The 23,679-nt window shown below is 46.0% G+C and overlaps 1 protein-coding gene across 1 annotated transcript in view; it reads left to right on the forward strand.

Moving 5' to 3' along the window:
• LOC146796165 (uncharacterized) overlaps positions 1 to 23,679 on the forward strand; it is a 202,136-nt gene that overhangs the window by 151,369 nt on the left and 27,088 nt on the right. The gene's annotated exons all lie outside the window — the stretch shown is intronic.

Here is a 23,679-nt window from a genome sequence, read left to right on the forward strand (position 1 = left end):
GGAATGATACACTAAACAGCCATTAATTACCATGAGATGAGAGAGAAATAACCCTAAAGGTAGAGCCAAAGCCCACTCGACGTATATTTTAAGCAATTGTAACAATAGACCATGCAGACAGCTGCGTTATCAAGCCAGACCTAAAGTCACAGACACACACAATACATTATTTACTTGAAAATCTGTGCTGCTGCTCACTGTTTCAAAGTTTGCCTTTGGCACAGTTTCCTGGGCTGAGAAGCACAGCATCTCCTTGTTCCACAAACAAAACGCCCTGATTATGCCGGCGCCTGCAAAATAATTGAATCTTGAGCAACTAAATCACATTTGTTTCAATTCCTTACGTAAATTCATAATATTCAAACCATAATTCTATTTCTTTTGGCTAGTGCAGTTTAAATGTTGGATAGAGTGTTCAGAAACCATTTTGGAAAGTGTGCAGGATAGTTTAAAAATGTTCAGGGATTTTTTTTTTAACAAGCCTATAATTATTTAAAAGTGCACCATACATTTTTTAAAAAATTTGCATATTGGAAAATATGATACAGTGCTCTTTACAAAATTGCTCACATGTATTTAAAAAAGAAGAAGAATCAAGAAGCAGAAAGAAGAAGCAGAATTATTTTTAAATGCACACAAATATTTTTTCCAAATGGAGAGTGGAATTTGTTTTTTTATTACACCATAGTCTTTAAACACTTTCCCAAACTTGCCACAGTAGTAAACAAAACATAAGGCTAAGAGGGAGATATCATCAAAGTAAACTCACTGTGTTATCTATTGTGTGGTGGGGAAACCTTCCTTTGAAGAAGCCTGGTTTCAAGTGGAATACTTCACAACATTTATTCTGAATCAGTGAATGAAAGGTAATGATTCCCAGTCTGTGCAGGGCTAACTCCAGGTTTTAATCAGTGATGATTTGTTGAGAATTGGTGCCAGGAATGTGTTTTTAAACGCCTTGGCAAAAGACCCAGATTCCAATGATAAATTCACAGGTGGCCAAAAATGAGGGCAACTGTATCCGCAAACTACTTTACACTTAGATGACTTACACTGAGGAGTGGAATATACTTTTAACAACTGGACCGTACGCAATATCTTCATCATAAAAATTCTCTAAGTGTTGAATGGTACCTGGGCTACAAAGCGAGTTTACTTGCAGATATCGCCCGCTTAGCCTTATGTTTTGTTTACTGATGTGGCAAGTTTGGGAAAGATTTTCCTGTATATAACAACACGAACAACATTCAAAGGGGCTATTTTCCATGCCTGCACCAGGGCCCATGGCATCCTTGCTACGCTAATGAATTGATCACCGCAAGCAAAATCTTGGGTTCCTCACTCGATATCTGTACACGCCTACCTTTATACGTCCGGCTCTTTCACTGGCATATCAAAAAAGAGAATATACATTTATCAGTTGTTTCTTGCATTTTATAAGCGAACTCTTAGCAAATAGCAATGTTCAATCCTTGTTGACTGGGTTAACTTTGCAAAGTCAGGCTGGGCAGAATAATCTTGCAGAATTAAAGGAACCGAAATACTCACTACGCACTACTCCGATGAACTTGGCCTCCCTTCCATAAAAGTAATACGAGTAAGTCAGATATCTCTGATGTAATCAAAAGTTAGAGCACAGTGCAAAGTAAAATAGTTTATCCATGAGCAATGGTGCTTGTGTTAACATTCAATATTTTATATTGCGGTACCAATTCTAATGAAACACATTTCATTTTCTAGAGCAATCTAGTACAAATGGTTATCAATAAATGCAATCATCCAATATGTGATCTTCGATATAATCAAGGCTATCTCACTTCATTCCTAACCAGATATAAAACTTTTGTTTCAATTTCTGTTATAAAAACGTATTTACGCTTCGCACGACTCGAATACTCTTAGGAACCCAGTCCAGTAGAGCAAAACATGTGTCCGCTTTACTGAAGAATAAGTGGATTTGCAGCCAGATTGCACAAATCATATTAGGAAAAGATGTTAACAAGCACTTAAAACACATGGTTTAATCATGGCATAGTTCAATTAGAGACAAAACATATTACTAAAAATTATAACTGAAACCAATGATTTTATTATCTAGGTAGGAAATGATCTGTCATATACAAAATTGTACTGCCAGTACATCTAATGGGATACATTCATTAATAGACAATTGTTCTGGAATGCTCTATGTTATTTCAAATGGGACGGGTACTAAAAATAAAATAATTCATTTTAATAAAACCAACAATTGCTCATGCAGAAAGTAAATCATATTCAACTTATTGTTTTTTAGCTACTAGAGTGCACACTCTAATTTAAACTATTCTTTCCTTGTCCTAAGAAAGTGTACCAATGTCACTTAAGCAATGCTGGCACCGCTCTTGTTAAAATCATATCTTACCCAGCAGATTTCACAAACTATTAGTCGATCTCTAATCTGTCATATTCCACTAAACTGATGAAATGGTCAATTATGAATTAACTCAACAGTTCATGAAAGATTAAAATCCGCTTGAGTGAGTTCGGGCAGGCTTGTGTCCTGTTTGTGGAAGTGAATCAGTATTGTGGAACTTCCGAATGACCTACTCCTGGAATGAGACGTCAGCAGTCAGTGCTGGTTCACGTGATCCCTCGGCAACCTTCCTGACCATCAGTCCTCCAGGGCTGACCAGAGAATTGGAACTAGAGGTGGAACGTGAGATTGGATAAGCTCTTTCTTATCGGGTAACTTATGAATTGTGTTGATGCCCTTGTTCCAATGACCACACATGATGATCCGCACGCTTCCCTGAGGGCTCAGAGCTGCCACCACGTTTTATAAACAGTTATCTGTTGCTAACTAAGGATTTTATCCACGGTTGTGAGATCAAACTTTTTAAAATTATGCAGATGATCTGCAGCTCCTATCTTAAGTTCTCTCATCAATCAAAGAGGAAAGATTGGTCTTTGCATCCTGTTTATTTGCAAATGAACGGCGGGGGCACTTAGTAATATAATGGTCTCCCAACTGGCCACATCTCTATAAATATCACACATTTTCTATCTACAAACTCTGAAAAGATTTTCCTCTGCTGTCATTGTCGCGCTGGACCAAAACAGGTTCGAAGTTTAATTTGTCTTTTATGATTGCCTGGGCTAGTTTGGAGGAGTGGAAGGATTTTCCAAGCAGCAAAAAGCTGCACATTCACACTCTTGGTCAGAGAAGTCCACATTGAATGAAACTTCCACATTCCCCACCCTTCATCTTGGCGAGTGGAGTTGCGGCTAAGTAGGGAAGCCATTTTAAGAGGAATAAGTCAGATTCTGATCCTTTCAGTGCCGCGATCTCAGTCTTGTCTTCAATCATGCAAAGGAACCTCTTGTTTATCGAAAGGAGCACAAGGTTCAGTGGTGTTGTAATGCTGACCTGGTTCACAGGCCAATTTTTCAGCTCGAAGTGGATTTGGGTGTCATCAGCGTACTTCTGGGGGTTCATCTGATATTGTAGTAGGAGCTGCGTTAAAGGGCAGATGCACATATTGAGGCCGCTGAGGAACTCTGCATGACGGGAAACAGCCTTTAAAACAAGGATTTTACCTCGTTGTGCCTTTCCCACGCATTTTGTAGCACGTATATTTTTACCACTTGCATGCCTTTATGTGGTAATGGCATGCGTTGTAAAAGCATGTTCGTGGTAAAAAAATGTGTGGTAAAAAATGCGTGGTAAAGGCATACGATGTCTTTACCTGCGTTGTACCATCGTACACCCCTGCATGACATTGTGCATGCATGTACCTTGAGTCACAAAAAGGTCTGCGATAATCGAAGTGGCATTATGTGCCCTTTGACCCCGAGAGTATCACTGAGTTCTCCCTGTATCCTTCCCTTAACCACTGAAAGTCATTGCTGACCCCTGAGAACAGGAGTATGGCTGGGCCAGAGGTGTCAAAGATCAAGCCGCAGGTTACAGCTGCTACCCATGGCTGCCCATGTATACATGATGCGCCTCTACATTAGGAAGATTCAGATTCTCTGATAAGAAGTTATTGGCTACAGTGTGAGTGGAATGATCTGATCCATGCTAGACCAGTCCCAGAGAATGCAGACAATTACAGAGCCTTCTCAATAATATGTTGTGGCCCATGGCCACAACATAGAGTTGCGGGAATGTTGAGGATAGGGGAGCTGGATAAATAATAGTCTATTAGTTGATAAAAACCATAAACGTTGCAGAGCATACATTTGGCAAGCCTTCAAGTGATTATTAAAAAAAGGGTAATATAAAAAGGATAGACATCGCCTGCGTGAAACCCGGAAGCCTAGTGCGCTACATGTTTCCCCACCATAACTTATATTGCTACAGGATGCCAGTTGCATTAGCCCCAACCAAAGGGTAAAGTACATGTTGTTGAAATGGCCAGTCTCGTTGGTGCCGGGGCACCATGCTGAAGGCCAAAACGCAGAGTGGACAATTGGATAGCACAACACCCGCATGCGACCAGGTCCCTGTCACTAAGGAGGTTGTTTACCTAGATCCACAGGGTGTTATGTCCCAAATTGGTTTATGATGTCACTATGAACGGGGCTGACCTTGTTACTGACCCATGGGGATCTCTAGGCTTAAAGTGCTTGGGTGCATGCTACCTAACCTGTGTATAACCAGGACCTCAACCAGACAAGATAGGTATTGGACCATTGTTATTCTTTACTGGGCCTCTAGCAACCCACCCTCAACCTAAACAAGGCGGGGTGACCACTATGTATAAAGTGCTGAGGTGCAAATGTAAAGCCTGCAACAAGGCAGGATGAGAGTTAGGGCGTTATTGAACTTACTATAGGCCTAGAAGCCCACCTTTAGCCTGAATACGGCTGACTAGTCACTGTCCACTGTCTAGTGTGCTGTGTTTTTATTTTCTTCCAAAGGATTCAATAGTTCTGCCTGCGTCTGTGTATATCCAGATTGATGATTTGAAGGATTTGTATCATTCGAGTTGTCTTGTGACCTTATTTTCCAAGGGTCTTGCTGTGAGAGAAGAGGATCGCGATTGGACGGTAGTTGGCTAGCATCCTCGGGTCAGCCATTGGATCAGAGATCTTTGGACAACTCCTTTCAAGAGGGAGGTATCAATCATGGATGCAGGGGTGGCTCCTTCGCTAAGGCAGAGGAGCGTCGCCCCAGTAAGTGTAAAAAATAAAATGAAAACGCGAGTTAATAATGTTACGTTATCATTTTCTTCTTCTGTAAGGAGCCAGCCAGGTTGGGGTGGGGCTGGGCTTTTCACAGCCTGGGAGAGGGTGGAGGAGTAGTTGCTGCTACACCTTAGGTGTGCATGACGGTTTGGCTGGCCGTCTTGGGCCCACCAAAGTGCCATGCGCACTTTGCATGCTCTCCACAGGCGGTATTGTACAGCCTTGGTGGACAACATGCACACCCGCCCAGTCCTCGTCTGAGCACCGAACCTCGGCGCTCAGACCAATCCCGACGCTGCGCTAAGGCAGCGTCGTGATTGGCTAGGGGAACCTGGGTGCTTCCTGTTCCTGTGTCGGAGGAGAGGCCGTGGCTGGTGACCAGCGACGACAAGAGAAGTCTTTTTTTTCTAAACCCCCTCCTCCCCGCCACCGTTCCCTATCAGCCTCCACTGCGTGGTTGTCACTTCTGTTCAATTGACAGATGGAGTTGCTTCAGACTTGCTTCTGGACATGGCTGGATTTTGTGTTTAGAAACGTGGACCAAGAACGGTAACTCCTCCTTTGTCCTTGGGTTGAAAGTGAAGAATGCAGATTGAAGTGAAGGCCGAATGATAGGAGAGTAAGATGAGAGACCTGAGATACTGTCATGATAGTGTAGATTTTGGGATTTAAGAACACCCTTGACGATGCTGCTGGAAACACAAATGGTGTTCTGGGTGGCTGACAATCAACTCCTGGTAGACATTCACTATCTCCTGTGCTTGAGTTGTGGCCTCGCCAGTGCCAGCTTTGAGACGTACTTTAGTGGTGGGGTGGTAGTATGATAGTAGTGCAGCGGTGTCAGGTGTTAGTGAGGTGTAGTGCAGGAATAGTGGTGGTGGGTCTAACATTGCAGCACTGACATTATTAGAGTAGCACTGAGGGTTGCAGTGCAGTGGTATGTGGGTGGCAGTATCACTCTGCAGGGATGGTGGTATGGCAGTGTATGTGGCATTAATGTGCCATCGACTGGTAGTGCTGTGGTGGGGGGTGGTGCTGTGATGATGGGAGGTCATACTGTGCTGCTGTGGAGTGGTGGGATGGGGTGCGATGGAATGGGATGGGGATGCGATGGGATGGGCGGGATGGGATGGGGTGGGATGGGATGATAGTGCAGTGGTGGTGATAGTGATGTGTTAATGAGAGATGGTAGTGCAATCATGTTGGGATTTTAATGCAATGCTCAAAGTAGTCATGCAATGTCTGGGATATAGTGCGATGTTTAGGGGGGTTAATATATTGCTAGCAAGCAGTAGAACAGTGCTGGCTTGTGGTGCTATGGTGTCAGTGTGTTGTAATGTGGTTCACAAAGATGGCAATCCTGTATATTGGGTAGAAGTGCAGTGGTGGAGATGGCAGAGCCGTGCCATGTCGTAGTGTGCTGCTGTGAGTTTCTGGGGCCGCTGCTGAGGCGAGTGCAGTAGCCATGGCGCGGTAGTGCAGTGGTTGGGAATGTTGTGAGTTCCTATGGAGTGGAAGTCTATTGCTATTATCCAGAATGGCACTAGAATTGGAGTGGCAGTGTAGTACAGACATGGCAGCGAGGTACTAGAGGGGACTATTCGGTTGTGCTGGGGTAACAGTGCTGTAACATGCTGTGTCTTTACACCAGTTGTAATGTGGTGGCTAAGAGTGGTAATACTGTGGTGGACAGCAATGGCTTGGTAGTGCAGTGGCTTGGCTTGCTAGTGCTGTTTTGTGGGTGGCAAGGGGCGGAGCTGGCCTAATGGTGCAAGCAGTAGGGTGGTCCTGGAGATCAGCGTGCCATTCCAGACAGGATAGTATAGTGCTGAGCTAATTGCATGGGGCTGGGGTTGTAGTGTTTTCATGTGTAGTGTGGTACTTGGTGTTAGTAGTTCAGTTCTGGAGGGTGATTTTTGGGTAAGCAATGTGATGTTGGGATGTGGTAATATGGTGCTGAAAGGTGATAGTGCAGTGCTGGCGAGTGGCAATGTAGGTATGGTGCGTGGATGCAAGCTGGATGTAATAGTGCAATGAGTGGCAGTGTGACGCTATGATGACACAATACAATGTGGTGGTGCGGGTGCAGTGAGATTGTGCAGGTAAGTTATGCAGTACATTTGAAGAAAGTGATGGTGAAGGTTGTGTGTAGTGGGGGTGGGTGATAGAAGTGAGGCACTGGGGAAATGCAGTGATCCCTGTCCAGTGGGCTGGCCATGTTGGGTTCAGGAATATATGCTAAATCCAAAATGGCCGCCAAATTGGTATGAGAGACTGTCGGGCATATTTACAATAGAAGTGGCAGAGCGCGGTGTTAGCCTCCTTGGCTTAACGCTGCGTTCCACCACTACTGAAATGCACAGCTGAACCATATTTACAACAATATGGTGCAGTCCTATGCTTCCCCCTGCGCTGGCGCTAAATTTAGATGCTTAGCACCAATGCAGGCACCCTTGGTCCATAGTGCAAGGATGTCTGCGTTGCAGGGGAAGATTATTTATGTGCAGGAAGGTGTCCCTTTCTGCACATAAACAATCTTTAAATGGCATTTTGTAACTTCTATGTGTGCCGCTTAATACAGCACGCATAGAAGTCACAAAACGCAATTTTTTTCAATTTTTCAATTACTGTTTATGTGCAGGAAGGGACACCTTCCTGCAGATAAACAATCAATGGCATTTTGCTGTTTCCATGTGTGCTGTACAACGCAGCACATCTTGAAACCGCAAAAACGAGGAGAAATAAAAAATTTCTCCTCGTTGTGCCAGGGTAAGACCAGGTTTCCCCTGGTTTTAATTTTGGCGCTACCCCATGTTTACGCCACTCTTGTAAATATGGGGCAACATCAAAATCAATGGGTGTTGCGGTGGAACGCCCACCACAACACCTATTGCCCTCCCCTTTCACTCTAAGTATAGCGTAAATGGGTGCCTTATTTACAAGGCAGCATTTTAAGCCACATTTAGTGCCTTAACTCCGCATGGTGAATAAGGAGAAGCCCCTTTCGCCACCACATCGTCGTGAAAAGTGACGTGTGGTGACGATAGGGGCTTGTAAATATGCCCCTGTGTTTGACTGCAACATGTTTGTTTGTTGGATGCAAAAATTGTTCAATGCTCAGTCATTTACCAATCATTGTGCAATGATGCGGTGGACCAATAAAATGTTCAGTGCACTTCACCGAGCAGCAGAGTCCTTGTAAGTTTCTTGTATCTGCATTAGCTTTGCAAGACAGCTACAGCTCTTTGTCGTCAGACCTAAAACTACAGTGTCAGTCAAATGAACACAAATAGACTACATATAATTGTAAACAAAACCAACCAAACAGGTCCAATTCAGGGTGTAACCAATCCACAATCATTGAACTGGGGCCTAATGGGTTCCCAACAAAATGAAGAAGAATGTTGGGAAAAAGGTAAATATAGAAGAATAGTAGGGCAATGGAAGGATTGGAAAGAGTCAAAAGATGAAAAAAGGAAAGGTACTCTGAAATAATACAAGGAAGGGTGTAAATATTCAGAAGGTAGAGACAGCACGTTGGGGAGGAATCAAATGTAGCCCATCTGTTGATTACAGAAAAGGGTTTTTATGTTAGGAGAGTAGATAATGTTCTTAGTCTCAAAGCAAGTGTCTCTTGAAAAGGAGAGTTTTTTAAAAAGTTGCAAGACAGTGGGCTGCACGAAATGCAGGTGGAAATGAATTCCAAAGTCTTGTGGCATTGCTAGAGAAGAATTACTCATACAATGTTCTTCTTTGAATGTAGGAGGCCAAGGAGAGGGGATTCTACATCTATCAAACCCAATTGACTGTCAAGATATTTTCAGTTTTCCCAGCCTAACAGGAAGCACCGGACATGTGTGGGGCCTTGCGATTGGTACAAGTGGTCACAAATTGCACTCTTGCTTTCATGTGAAGTCACTACACTGTTTTAAGGACAGGAGTAAAGTCGTCAAATTGCTTGCATCCGGAAGTAAAGTGAGAAGCTGCATGTAGCACAGCTCTAATAGGAGACTGTTAACTCTTGGCAGGCCAGTGAGAAGCAAATTCCAGCAATTCAGTCTGGAAACAGCCGGTGCCTGAACTAAAGACTGTAGGTTTTTATCAGGAATAAACAGTCTGATACCACAAAGTAGCCTAAGTTGGTAATGTACTCTCTTAGTAAAGATTTGTCTTTGCAGTTGTTGAGGTTTGACACCCAGGGTTTTGGCGCTATGCGCCATAACCAATTTACAATGAAGTAGAGTGCAGGAGGCAATCTATAATTGAACAGGTAGGTTGGATTTTTTTATTGGGAGATTTATAGATACTCAGTTTTTGAGGACTTGAGTTTTCTGCAATTATTGGACATCCATCTTCCAAAGTTTTCCAAGGTGCTAGAGAGCAAAGCAATGTCATTCAGAGACAAAATCTTATAATAGATCTGGGTGTTGTCCGCATGATGATGATAAAGAATTCCTGGCTTCTGAGGATAGCCCCAAGTGGTAGCAAATATAGGCTGGTAGAATCAAAGATAGAATGGAGCCTTGAGGAATCCCTTGTTGCAGATTGACATTGCTAGATACAAAATTACCAATTTTATCCACTTGAATTTGGCTCAACAAATAGGAAGTGAACCAGTTTAACACTATAGCCTTAGAGCCCGACGTAGCAGGCTCTACCGGCCATTAAAGGCCCACTCCAGCATTTTCTCTCCCTCCGTACTCAGACAATCAACCTAGGCTCCTTTCGATCAAAGATTATGGAACTGACTAAGGGAGTACCTCAGGGCTCCTGTCTCAGTCCCACTTTATTCAACATTTATGTGGCCCCCCTAGCGGACTTACTCAGAACACTAGGCTTCATACCAATTTCATACGCTGATGACACGCCGCTTTTATTAACATTTAATAAATCCATCCCTAATGCCCAGTCTTCCTTCTCGGAAGGTATAATAGCCATAGCTAGCTGGATGAGGAATAATTTCCTCCAGCTAAACGCAGGGAAGACCGAGATTATGTTGTTTGTAGATGCACCAATGCTGTGATCACCAGATTGGTGGCTGTCGGATCTAGGTGACCCTCCGGACCCTAAGACTGTAGTCAAGAACCTCAGCATATGCCTAGACCAGGATCTGACCATGAAAGAGCACACTGCAACCACCGCTGGCTCCTGCTTTCATGTACTTGGCTTACTAGTCTTCCCCTTCCTCCCGATGTTCACACGGAAAACTCTCATCCAGGCATTGGTACTAAGTCGCCTGGACTACTGCAATGATCTTCTGGTCTCTGCTAATGAGGCCTCGTTAAGCAGACTACAGGTGGTCCAAAACACTGCGGCACGCCTCGTCACGAACGCCCCCTCTAGAACTGCCTCCCTTCCCCTCCTACAACAACTTCACTGGCTCCCGGTACACAAACGAATCAAATTCAAAATCTGTTGTATCGTGCACAAGGCCTTGAACGGCAAAAGCCCCAGCTATCTTGCAAAAAAATCAACCACTACATACCTTCTAGGTCACTCCGCTCGGTAACCAATTCTCTGCTTCTCGTACCACGGTTCAAGAAATCGCAACTGGGTGGGCAAGCTTTCTTTCACCTTGCCCCTCTCTTCTGAAACCAGCTTCCTATCCATCTGCGGCAATGTTCTGATCACCTCCAATTCAGAAGGCTTCTTAAAACTGCACTATTTTAACATGTCCCTCCTCATGGCCTACCGCAGCACCTCCACAGCGTGGAGATACCCCTTCGGGGGTGATTCAGTTGCTTTGTAAATAAATAAAATAAATAAATAACTAAAAGGCCCGAGCTGAAGGTTGAGGGCCTGTAACAAGGGAGCGGGCCTTTACTGGCCGGTAGAGCCTGCTATGTCGGGCTCTTAGGCTATTAGAACATCCCAACCCTAGAGGGCAGAATGTTTTAATTTTAAAACAAAGGCCTCACGGAGACCGATGGGGTTGAAATCCCCTCGGGCTCCATGAGGCCTTTGTTCACAGCACCAACTGTGAACAAACATTTGAATGTTGGAGCTCCGGGCTTCTCCAGCAATTAGAAGCCCAGAGCACCCCATTGTCTTCAATAGAGTGCTCAACCTTCCAATGTTCTAATACACCTTCGATGCTTATTCTTTCTTTCGGGACGATCCGAGAGACAGAATCGGCTGGTGATCCAAAATAATGGAAAATGTGACATCCTGCTAGCAAATGTCAAAGTGGTTTTACGCGATGCAAGTAAATCCCAAGGCTGCAAAATGACTATTAGCATTGTAATTGTTCCATTATTACTCATTTTTGTAAAGTACTCTTTACATTGACTGCAGCTGAATTCACCATGCTAGAATTTGAACACGAGACCTGCAGATCACATGGGATCTCAGTAGTAGGTGCTAAGCCCATGCAGTTTTATTAATCAAAGTGTGCAGGGGTCCAACGTTAATACAAATAAAACCTAGTGCAGCATAGACGAAAATACAAATTGCTGCCTAACATTCATTTTTGAGGCTTTCTTAATGTGTTATTAAATGGAAAATGCTCCTACTAAGACACACATAATGTATATACAGGTAAACTGACATTATGCAATGTTGTGGCCACAGCGTTTTCCACATAATAGTGCTTTTGCCACATAATTTGTCACCTGCTGGATAATTTGAAGAGATTTTAACAACAACAACAAAAATTCTAGCTCAAACAGATTAAAACTTACTAAAAACGCAGTGGCACGTATTGCCGCCCAGTGAAAGGCCTGTCACAAAGGTTGACTGGCCACCTGTCAGTTGCCTTTTTGCTGTATTTGGGTGTTAAGTGGGTGATAATGAGGTGAAACCTTTACCCAGACAGTATTTCAATGTGTAGAAAGGACAAAGTAATGAAGTAATACTATCACAAAATATGCTGCATGACACCGCATAATTAGCATTTTCTTGCTGCATAATTTTCTCAACGCTGCCACATAATTTGGTCATCCTCTGCCACATAATTCCAGTGGCCCTGTATAATTTTAACGGTCATACTGTAAAGGGGTGGTTATCCACCCTCACAAATGCCCTTCCCCTCCCTCTTGCACGGCCTGGGGATGAAGGGTACCTTGTGTGGTCGGAGATTGAGGCAAGGACTGGACAAACGCCAGCGAGCACCATGGCTGTTGCATTGTGTCAGCGTGCTGGCATCACATGTTGGTTGACCGATGCAAGCGTGGCCACATGCACCATTACCACTGCACATCGGGACCCCCAAGATTTACATAAGATGCATGCATGTTTTACTGCATAGGTCAATACACAGAACTGTGCCCGTTTAGAAGGTTTTCTTAATTCCTCTTCAAATGTAAAGTTCCTTCTAGTAATCCAATCACATAACATATATCAAAGGTCCATTGGGTGTCACATAGAAATGCCTCCAGTAGCCCAAAAATATGAACACAGAAGAAACCTACCTCCGTACTTGTCAACATTTGGGAATAGATAAGGAGAATTTAGGAAAAAATCATTTTGTTTTCAAAACATGAGTCTCCCACCCCATCAGGCCTGGACGTAGGCACAAGGCCTGCATCGCGGAATGGACCCCAGGGCTCCTGGTCCTGGAGTGACCATCTCAGCAATCTGCCATCTTCACCCTGAAATTCTGTCGGGGGGGGGGGGGGTCTTCCAAATACTTCAGATTTCCTCTAGCCTTTGAGTGTGGGCATGTGTGCACTCATCGGTGTGTGGAGGGAGATTTGGGAGGGCAGTCTCTTACCAGACATGGCAGAGAGGTGTAGGGGACAAAGGAATCGAAGGAAAGGACAGGAGGAGGAGGAGGACAAGGGACCACTCTCACCATGTGCACAAGCGACAGTGTTCCTTTTGGAAGTAAACCCCTTTCTCTTTCATCAGAATTGTTGCTGTTCCTCAACATTTTTCTCACCTTGTCCCTCCGAAAGTGCCCTTCACTCTTGAATCCTTTATCTGCCACCCATTTACTCCTCAGCCTACAGTGCTTAAGTGCAGTGGTCTAGGTTTTTCCTATGGAGCTGCTGCTGGTGCCAGTGGCGGCTCCTCTGCAATGGCGAATGAGTGTTGCCCCACTGCCTGGCTTCAGAGGCAGCAAATGAAAAATAAAACGATGTTCTTGCATCATTTTATTTTGCATTTGCCGGCTCCGAGCCAGCGCTGTATGGAGGGGCGTGGCCAAGGAATGGGAGGGTGGAGGAGGAGTGCTACGTACACTCTACACCCTAAGTGCTCCTGTGTGTTTGGTCGACTGTCTAAGGCCAACCAAAACACACATGCGCACTTAGGTTTTTTCCAGCCCAGCTGCATTGAGCAGATGGGCTGGAGAAACCCCACAGACTCCCTGGCCTGAGCAGAGCATCTTTCTAGCCCGCTCAGGCCAATCCTCGTGCTGCTCTACGGCACAGGGATTAGAGGGGAGTCTATCCCAGGTGCTGCGGGGACCAGGCAGGAAGAGGAGAGATGGCGCAATGTGATGCTGGAGGCGGGGGCGGCTAAAGGTAAGTTCTTTAAAAAAAAAAAGTATTTCTAACCCCCACTCGCACAAGCCCTCCTGTGTTCCCTCCACCCGCCCCGCCACCCTCTGTTTATGGCAGCCGCCACTGGCTGGTGCCACCAACTCCCGGTGTTGACACATACCAGGCCCGCTTAGTCTTGACTCCACCTCTTGCCTCTTTCTTCCCAACCCTATACTTCCTGTCTCTCTCTTGCACATTATTTTTCACCCCTGCCTTCTTCATTTGTTACTAGTTTCCCATCTTTCCTTTTCTCCTCCTATCTCCCTTTTCTTTCTTTCTCCGCTTTGCACTGGGTCAAAGTATATGATGAAAAATAAGTCCTCGCCCCCAAAAAATAAGTTCCGTTACCCACCACTTGCAAGCAGTGGCACAAATTAAGCATTGATGCCATATGTGGGTCTTCAAAATGTCCCCACCAAAAAACCATTTTAATATTTATTTAGGACTCAGTCACCTGGACATAACACAATTTCATGTTTCCTCCTTTCTCCTGTTGTCCTCCCTGCCCCCTTCTGTTCCTCCATTGTAGTAGCCCATGGTCACAGAACCAGGCCACCAACATCACTGGAAATTAACCTCCCTACTAGCAGAGTACTCAGACAGGAGAGGACAGAGCTGGCCAGCAACTGAACCAGGAAATGAACTGGACAGGGTGTGTTGGTGACTTCAAAGCTTAGTTAGGATTAGGACAAGAGCTGTATGCACACATCTGTTATCCTGCTCGTGTAACATACTTACGGGCCTAAGAGGATCCCCTTCCTGAGCTAATGACATCACAGCTAGGTACTTAGAGGTAAGCAGGCGAACAAAGCGGTAGTCATGTCTCACTCTGCCCACTCAAGTAATGAATGCACTAGGCTCAAGGGGCGTAGCTTGGTCAGTAAGATTGGGGGGGTGTAAGCTTCAGATTTCTCAACAATCACACTGGCATATCTTGTTAAAATACATTATGAGAAGCAGGACAGGAGGGGGGCTTAAGAGCAAGTGCAAAGAGAGAGGAGTGCGGATTGTCAGGGTTACTTAAAACACAATAGTTTTCAAACTAACCAAGTTTTAAGGCAGAGACGAGAGTGTGTGTTTTTGTCAGTGTGGGTATGTAACAATCCAGGGTGAAATCCAACAGACACCTCACCATACCCAACTAAAAGCACCTGTACCCATCAATTTACTACAGAATACATTTTTTAGGTGGGTGTACAGTGATGGCTGGCATCTACGGGAGGGTGCTGGCCGGTGCTCAAAAAATATATAAAGCAAAAGGCTTGCGCAAATAATTTATAGAAAATTAAAAAAACACTTACCTTACACTAACACGACGTCCTCCGGTCCGGACCTCCTTTTTCCCTGGAACTGGATACATCAACTCCCTTGGCCAATCCTGGTGCTGCTGTCACCAGCATGACAGAAGGGCTAGGATTGGTGGGGGCTGCCTCACTCGGCGCAGTACAGTGCTCTGGAGGCTTTGGCTTGCTCAAACCCAGCTGTGTTAGAGAGGTTTAAAGTGCACATGTGTGGCTGGCCGTGGCAAGATGGCCGGCCAAAAAGACATGCAGACTCTGAACAGTGCACAGCCAGCCAACCCTCCTCCCTGCTGCTGTCACTCAGCAGCAGTCCTGCCCCCTTCCTAACCGTCTGGTTGGGACTGGGCATGAAAAATAAAATGGTAATAAATTACAATTTTATTTTTTCATCTCTGAGGCTTTTAAGTGGGGTGGCGCTCCTCCATTCCAACTTGGGAGCCGACCCTGGGGGTGTAACACCCCAAACAGCCCCCTGAAGCTACGCCCAGGCTAGGCTCACTGGCGAGTCTATAATGAGCTTAGTGAAATGTCCCATATTACACCGGGCAAGCGGGTGTGGTGAGCAAGTCTGACACACTCTAGGCAGCTTAGGGAGCTGTTCCCTTACCAGGAATATGCTCAGCGCATAATGTGTGTAGAACAATACAGGTAGTCGCTTGGGCACTCACTGTTTGGGGAACAGGGCTTATTTTTTGTCATCAAACCTTGACTTATAGTAAAAGAAAGAAAGGCAGAAAAGGGAGAAAGACAGGACAGTGGTTATAAAGGGATATAGCACGGATAAAAAACAAACCACAGGGGTGAGATAAAGAGACAGGAAGTGCAGGGTGGTGGAAGAAAGAGGCATGAGGTGGGATCAAGGCTAGGTGGCCTCGGTGTTCTGCAACCCTGGCATTCAGCAGCACCACCTTATGGTGCTAAGAATTGCTTTGGTACTAGGCCCTTTTGTGTTTGTTTTGCAAGCACTGATTATGCCAAACAATTCACTAAACATGGTTTCTTCAAAGCCATGGGGTTTGCAGGCAGTTCCAAACAAAAACTCTTCTGGGAGATCAGGGCCTGCGATAATACCCAAGAGCATTATTCTTTCCCAACAGCTAGGCTTGAATGCGGTCATATGAAAAGTGTGTACTGCTCTCTCATGGTTGCCTTAAGGTCTACATTGGGTGTGGATCCTCAGGCCATCCAGCTCTGAATGCTGCCCAATATTCTCCAGCCTGTTGGGGTTTTCCATGTGTCCCTGCCTCCAAAAAGTGACAACCATGTGTCTTCTAAAACCAGTGTCTCTCAAACTCCAAGAGACCCATCACGTCCTATGAAATTAGTGGGTACAAAATGCAAATCCAGAATTCCTAATAGGTTGTGTTTAAGAAAACCACGATTATATGGTTGACTATGTGCTTTGATTCTGAAAGGAGCTTTGCTGGCACTTGATTAAGGATTGATGAATATTCTTCTGTTTTGTTGGAAATCATGCCTCTGTTTATGATATTATATTATGCTACCAGCAGCTACCTAGCAAATTTTTGCTATTTGTATTTTCCTTGGCCCTTTCAATTAAGGAGTAGTTTAGTTGTGCTCTAAAGTACTGTTGTGGTGACTACTGCTTGTATTCTTTACTTCTTTGGTGGGGAACCTACCAAGTCCTGACCAATCTAAAAATGAAATTAAAACACTGGCTTAATGCAAAAAAATAATGTTATCATCAAATAGCACACATTGCCTTAGTAGTCTGTGGCACTTAAGGGAACTACTTTGTGTGTGGATTTGCTCTTTGTGAAAGGTAAGAATGTCATCACTCATAGTGAAGCCAGCAAATGGCTGAAGTGGGCTGACCCATTGCTGAATGCCGTGGTGGGTTGATGGAAAACGTGAAAGTATCAATAATAAGCCAATGGAGCAGAGGTCTGGCTGAAAATCCCTTGTAAGTATATGAAACGTGTAAATTTAGTAAAATCAAAATGTCTCGGCGTGTACCTGAGCTAAAAATTACATATTTTACTGATAATACCATTTTTAAATCTGAACTACAGGTGTGAAGAGCATTATTTCTTCACAGCTGTGAATCTTGCACATGCCTATCAGTCCATTTTATACAAAACCAGTTCACTCTCTTAAATCTGACTGCGGTTTTCCTCCCTATGTTGTGTAGGGTCTGACAACGCCCTGATCCCAACTTCCTTGGCGTGCCTAAAATGTGTTAGTTTAAGCAGATCACTTTAATTCCTTGGGCTCGAATTTCCTAGTCTGCTAAGATTGGGGCACCTAAAAACTTTCAACCAATAACCTCTAATCACAAATCTGAAGGGCCAGGTAATAGATAGTTTCAGAATTATTCACCATTGAAGCACCAATGAGAAGGGAGGCTGGGGTTCAAATCCAAAACAAACACTACTGCAATTGTGGCACTACTTTTTAAGTGAGCAAAGTTCAGCAGATGGAGTGGCACCACCTCCTCCACCCCAGCAGCTATGAGACCAACATATCCAGAATGACAGGCCCCTCCAGGGAGCTCCCTGTGAACACTGGTAATCTGTTTGCACCTTGACTACAATGAGCCTAATATCTGTTGCGAGGCGGCACTGAGCGTAGATGCATACTGTGTATGAGATCACAGGCTTGGGTAGATCCCCTTTAAGAAGACCTATCAGTGGTGACAAGCAGTTCCATGCAAACCCGGGGGCATATTATCAAGAAACGGCGTTACAATTATCGCCGCTTTAGCGGCAGAAAACTGCTGCTAAAGCGGCGATAATGGGCTTGATAATATGCCCTTGAGAATTCCCATAGAAGCCCATGTTCTGGTGTCAACATGGGCTTCTATTGGAATTCCCTGCAGCATATTATCAAGCCCATTATCGCTGCTTTAGCAGCAGTTTTCTGCCGCTAAAGCGGCGATAATTTTAACACCGTGCTTGATAATATGCCCCCAAGTAGCTTGGTTTTATTCCAAGCTGTGGATTTGGCTCTGCATACCATTGATTTATTTCAATTCCTCAGGAATATGAGTTTGGATAATGATGTAAATCTTTGGTGTTCTACTCCATGTGAGGCACAAAAGTTAAAGGGTTGATTCTTATGATAATGTGTAAACCTGTCAGTGTTACACATGTAATATTTACCTTACTTCAGTAGGGTTATTTATTGTTTTATTCAGTGGAGTCCTGTAGAATTCACACCACGTTGCTGCTTATCTTCATCATACCTGAATCTTCAGATGTTGGCATTCTACCCATTCTCTTACATCAGACATTTCTGTGAAGGACATAGTTTGCTTGTTCCAGCAGTGGGGCGATGCTCCTCCGTCATAATGGAGAAGCCATCCCTACCAGAAAGTGAGATGTTCCCTTATGTGTAGCGGGAGGGAGTTCCGAAGTTTATGGCTTGAACTGAGAAAGAACAGTCTTCCAGCCACGACTTGTGTTTCTTGGGTTAATTTCCAAGAATGTATTGGATGAAAGGTACAATGAGGTGATAGTGAAATGTTTGTTTTTGTTGTTGGAGGACCATGACATGATTCTTTGGACTGTCGGAACATTTAAGCAGAGTGTCTTACAAGCAAGCCAGCGTCTGACTATAAGAGATGGGAGAAATGAGAGGGCTTCGGCAATGTGATCCCAAGGCGTGAGATGGAGGAGCAGTCTGGCCACCGACTGTTGGAGTTCGTACAGTTTGTTGAGGAGGAATTTGGTGAGCCTGGTCAAGTCTGCTTATGTAACCCAGGGGATCCGATACAAGGGTGCTTGTATCGTTTACCCTATGTGGGAAACCTAGAAAAGGGACACTCCGTTTTAGCGTTCTGAGCAGGGGTGTCCTTCCATCGGTGTAGCAGGTGAAGTGGCACCAGGGCCCAGAGCCCTGAGGGACCCAATGAACCCTGATTATTGATGTATTTTACAACGCCGCTGATTATGAGCATATTCTTGGAAGAATTTACTACAGAATACACTCGGCCATCCAAAGCGATTTCCACAGTCGGCATCATTCCTAGGCTGGTGCTGTGAGGTGACTTCACTAAATCCCCATGCAGGGATCCTTAGTGCTGGCAGACAGGTCCCACATCTGAAGATTTCTGTTTTGACCTGAGTAAATGTAAGGAGCTTTGCAATAATCCTTTCTTCGACATGTTTGGATGTAACAATATTTGAGTGCAGAATACTACCGCTTTAATGTCAAGGTACGTAATACAGGTTAGTGTTTATTGTGCTCAACTCTATATTTACATACCTTGAAGATATATATCGTCAAGGTAGATAGATGTGCAGTTAAGAATAATAAATCAATACTGATTTGTATATGTTCGAGGCATATGAGCTGCAGATTACACACTGTGCATAGATCGCCATCTGGTGTTGGGCCCGGATGTTTGCAGTTGTTTTTCCTCTTGGAAAGTCTTTGGAAGTCACGAGGTATGCGACTCCTCCTTTTGATCGTATTTCGCATGGGCTTCGGCTCCATCCTCAGATTGTTTTTTTCCGCCATCGGGCTCGGATGTGCTCTTCGCGCTCCGGTTCCGAACCGTTTTCAGTTCTCCTGATCGGCGCGCAATCCTTCCTTTTCCGCGGTATTGTTTCGATCGCGATCTCCACACTCTACGCGACTCTCATAGTTCGAAGCCTTCGATTCCGGTCATCGACGAAGGCCTTCGGGCCTACCTGAGCTCTGGTCCTCGCTGATGGAAAGGACTCCATTTAAGAAGTCTCCTCGATGTGGGTCAAAGTTTCCCCACACCGATCTCCATGAGGTGTGCAACTTCTGCCTCTCCCCAGAACACGAGGCACGAGACTGTCCGGCTGGCAAATCCTTCCGGTCGAAAAAGACCATTGGGGACTGAAGGGCAAGGAGAACCATGGCACACTCGTCGACTGCAATCCCCGATGACATCTTCGGAGAAGGCGTCGATGTTCCCGAAGACTAGCACACCAAAGACGGCCTCGTCAGCGCCTCCGAAGCCGACGACTTAGATGTCGAGGACATTACTCCGGCACAGAGGGGCGTGAGTACTAACATCGATCTCCACCCCCCCCACCCCTCGACGGCATCGAAAAAGGCTTCGGTCAAACCTTCGCCCTCGGGCCTAGGCACGACCAAAGACACTGCTTCACATACCTCGCTTTCGGGCCCGGTAAAGAAGCCCATCAAGCCTTCTGGCAGCTCGGGCTCGAGCCAGCCTGCCGTCAGTGCCGAGAAACACTCCTCCGCACCGGCACCGAAAAAGAAGATAGCCTCCTCCTCCTCCATGCCGAGCTCCACACCGAAGCACTCTGCATCAAAAACAAGCAAAAGCTCCTCGGTACCAACACCATCCTCGGAACCAAGCAAAAAATCGAAAGCCCTCGACACCCACACCTCGAAGCCGAAAGTCATCTCGGAACCGAGGAAACAACCGGACATTTCTAAGCCACACAGTTCAAAACAACGAACCAATGCCGACTCCAAGACTAAAAAACCTACGGCTCCGACACCTTCGGCGCCGACGGATCGGCCCCTCACAGAGGAACTATTTCGGCCCGATCCACTACAAAAAACACTTGTCAAAGACCCTAAAACTGGACATTTGATGCTTAGCATCAAAAAGAGACCACTGGACAAGCCTGCCCCAGCTCCACCTCCAAAGAGAAGAGACTTTGCTACCTCTCCTTTAAGACTACCTTCACCCCCTCCCCCACCTCCTCCTCCACCTCCTCCCTCTCCTCCGCCTCCCCCACCTCATCATTCCCCCACACCCTCTCCGGATGAGGATGATGACGATGTCTATGACGACACAGGGGATGGACCCCATGACCAACCCACAGGGGACCCCACTCCTACAGGCTCCCCAGACCCATGGGACGACTACAACATCCCAGACGTCCCTAACGTCCCGCAGGATGACCTTTACCCTTCAAGACTGCCCCCACCCCCGAAGACACTATGGGGTTTAACCAACTGCTCCATAGGGCTGCACACTACCAGGGAGTTGATCTCCATACAGACCCCGTGGAGGTGGACTTCCTTCTAGATACCTTTGACACTACACACAGGGCCACTTCCATTCTGCCTATGCTTAAAGGGGTTATAAAGCACGCGCCAGAGGTCTTTAAAAACCCGGCCAGGGTAGGGTCATCAACCCTCGCATCGACAAGAAGTATAAGGCCGCCCCTACAGACCCCACCTACATCAGAGGACGCACACCACTAGACTCTCTAGTAGTCTCCACTGCAAGGAAGCGTGCAAACTCCCAGGCATCAGGCGAGGCACCACCACCTGACAAGGAGTCCAAACTCCTAGACGCCTCTGGCAAGCGAACGGCATCCCAGGCTGCCAACATATGGCGCATTGCAAACACCCAAGCGCTTTTGGCGAGATATGACAGGGCACATTATGACGAGCTAGAAGCCATAATGCAACATCTCCCTGACAAATACAAAAATAGAGCCAACAAACTAATCCAAGAAGGAAAACCCATCACCAACACCTCCATTCGCTGCACCCTCGATGTAGCTTACACCGCCTCTAGGGCAATTAACACCAGCGTCCTCCTTCGTAGGCATGCCTGGCTACGAATTTCAGGTTTCAAACCCGAGGTGCAGGCTTCCATCCTCAACCACCCCTTTGACCAGGAACATCTGTTTGGTCCAAACGTTGATGTTGCCCTGGAAAAAATGAAAAAGGACACTGATACGCCAAAGTCTATGGGAGCCCTACAGTCGCACCCTTCCAGGCGCTCCTTTCGACGCTCTTCCTTTCAAAGCACCTCCAGAGGCTACTCCTCCGACAGCGCCTCCACTTCCTATAAAGCCCCTACCCAATCCACCTTCACTAGGGGTTACCAGAGAGGCGGCTACAGGGGTAACAACAATAAAGGCAGAGGCAAAACTAACACATCCCGCTCTACCTCCACCCCTGCCCAATGACTTCCCTCCGCTCCCCCCAGACCATCCCACTCCAGTCGGGGGCAGACTCCACAATTTCCTTCTTGTCTGGACTACTATCACCTCAGACAAATGGGTAACACAGATAATTCGGTCAGGATACAGCCTCGAACTAACATCTACCCCCCCAAACATTCCACCCAAACAACGCCCAATGTCACAGGAACATTTGTCACTTCTAAAACAGGAGGTAATCTCCCTCCTACAAAAGAGTGCGATAGAACTAGTTCCTGCCCACCAACAAAATATGGGAGTTTACTCCCTATATTTTCTCATACCAAAAAGGGACGACACTCTAAGGCCCATCCTGGACCTCAGACCTCTAAATCACTATATACACTCAGACCATTTCCACATGGTCACACTCCAGCAGGTTCTTCCCCTGCTCTCCCAAAATGACTTCCTTGCCACCCTAGACCTCAAGGACGCCTATTTCCACATTCCTGTTCACAAGGCTCGCAGGAAATTTCTCAGATTTGTAGTGGACGGTCAACACTATCAATTCAAAGTGCTCCCATTCGGAGTCACCACAGCACCACGGGTGTTTACCAAGTGCCTAGCAGTAGTGGCAGCACACCTGAGAAGACAACACATCCACGTCTTCCCATACCTAGATGACTGGCTCATAAAAGCCAGCTCATGCAACCAGTGCGTACAACACACTCACGCCACTATCCAACTACTTCACGAACTAGGCTTCACAGTAAACCATGCAAAGTCCCATCTGCAACCGTCCCACATAAAACAATACCTCGGTGCCACCATAAACACCTCAAAAGCGCTAGCCTATCCCAGTCCTGCCAGGATAGCAAGCATTCAGGCTCTAAGTGCCAAATTTCAACCAGAACACTCTCTTCCAGCTCGAGTGTTCATGCAACTTGTAGGAATGATGGCCTCTTGCATACTCATAGTACCTCACGCAAGACTCCAGATGCATCCTCTCCAAGAGTGCTTAGCACGCCAATGGAACCAGGCCCAAGGTCAATTGACAGATCTGGTGTTGGTAGACGGTCGTGCCCATCGCTCTCTGCAGTGGTGGACCACCAAAAAGCTTTCCAAAGGGCGACCGTTCCTGGAAACGATTCCTCAGATAGTACTGACAGCGGACGCATCACTCTCCGGCTGGGGAGCTCACCTACTACATCACACCATGCAGGGCAGGTGGACACCTCAACAAAGTTACTCCACATCAACATTCTGGAGTTGCTAGCCATATTCTTAGCCCTAAAGGCCTTTCAAACACACGTCTCAGGCAAGACCGTCCTAGTCCGCACGGACAACATGACAGCCATGTACTATATACAAAAACAAGGTGGCACACACTCTCCGCAGCTCTCTCAGCTAGCACAGAGCATATGGAGATGGGCCATACCCCAAAACATCTTTCTCCTGGCCCAACATGTCCCAGGAGTCCAAAACACTATGGCCGATCTGCTGAGCAGACAAACACAACAGATCCACGAGTGGGAACTCCATCCACAAGTTCTTCACCCCTACTTTCAAATGTGGGGGCATCCACAGATAGACCTCTTCGCCATCCACGAAAACGCCAAATGCCCAAACTTCGCCGCCAGATATCCACACAGATATCCACACCCATTGTCCAAAGGCAATGCGATATGGATGAACTGGTCAGGCAGATTTGCGTACGCCTTTCCGCCTCTCCCACTCATTACACTAGTGGTGCGCAAACTACAGCAACACTCCCTCACTCTCATCCTAGTAGCTCCAACTTGGGCCAGACAACCGTGGTACACCACACTGCTGGAACTATCTGTAGTACCGCACCAAAAGTTACACCTCTCTCCACGC

The sequence above is a fragment of the Triturus cristatus genome, chromosome 10 (assembly GCF_964204655.1).
Source record: "Triturus cristatus chromosome 10, aTriCri1.1, whole genome shotgun sequence".
NCBI classification, from domain to species: domain Eukaryota; kingdom Metazoa; phylum Chordata; class Amphibia; order Caudata; family Salamandridae; genus Triturus; species Triturus cristatus.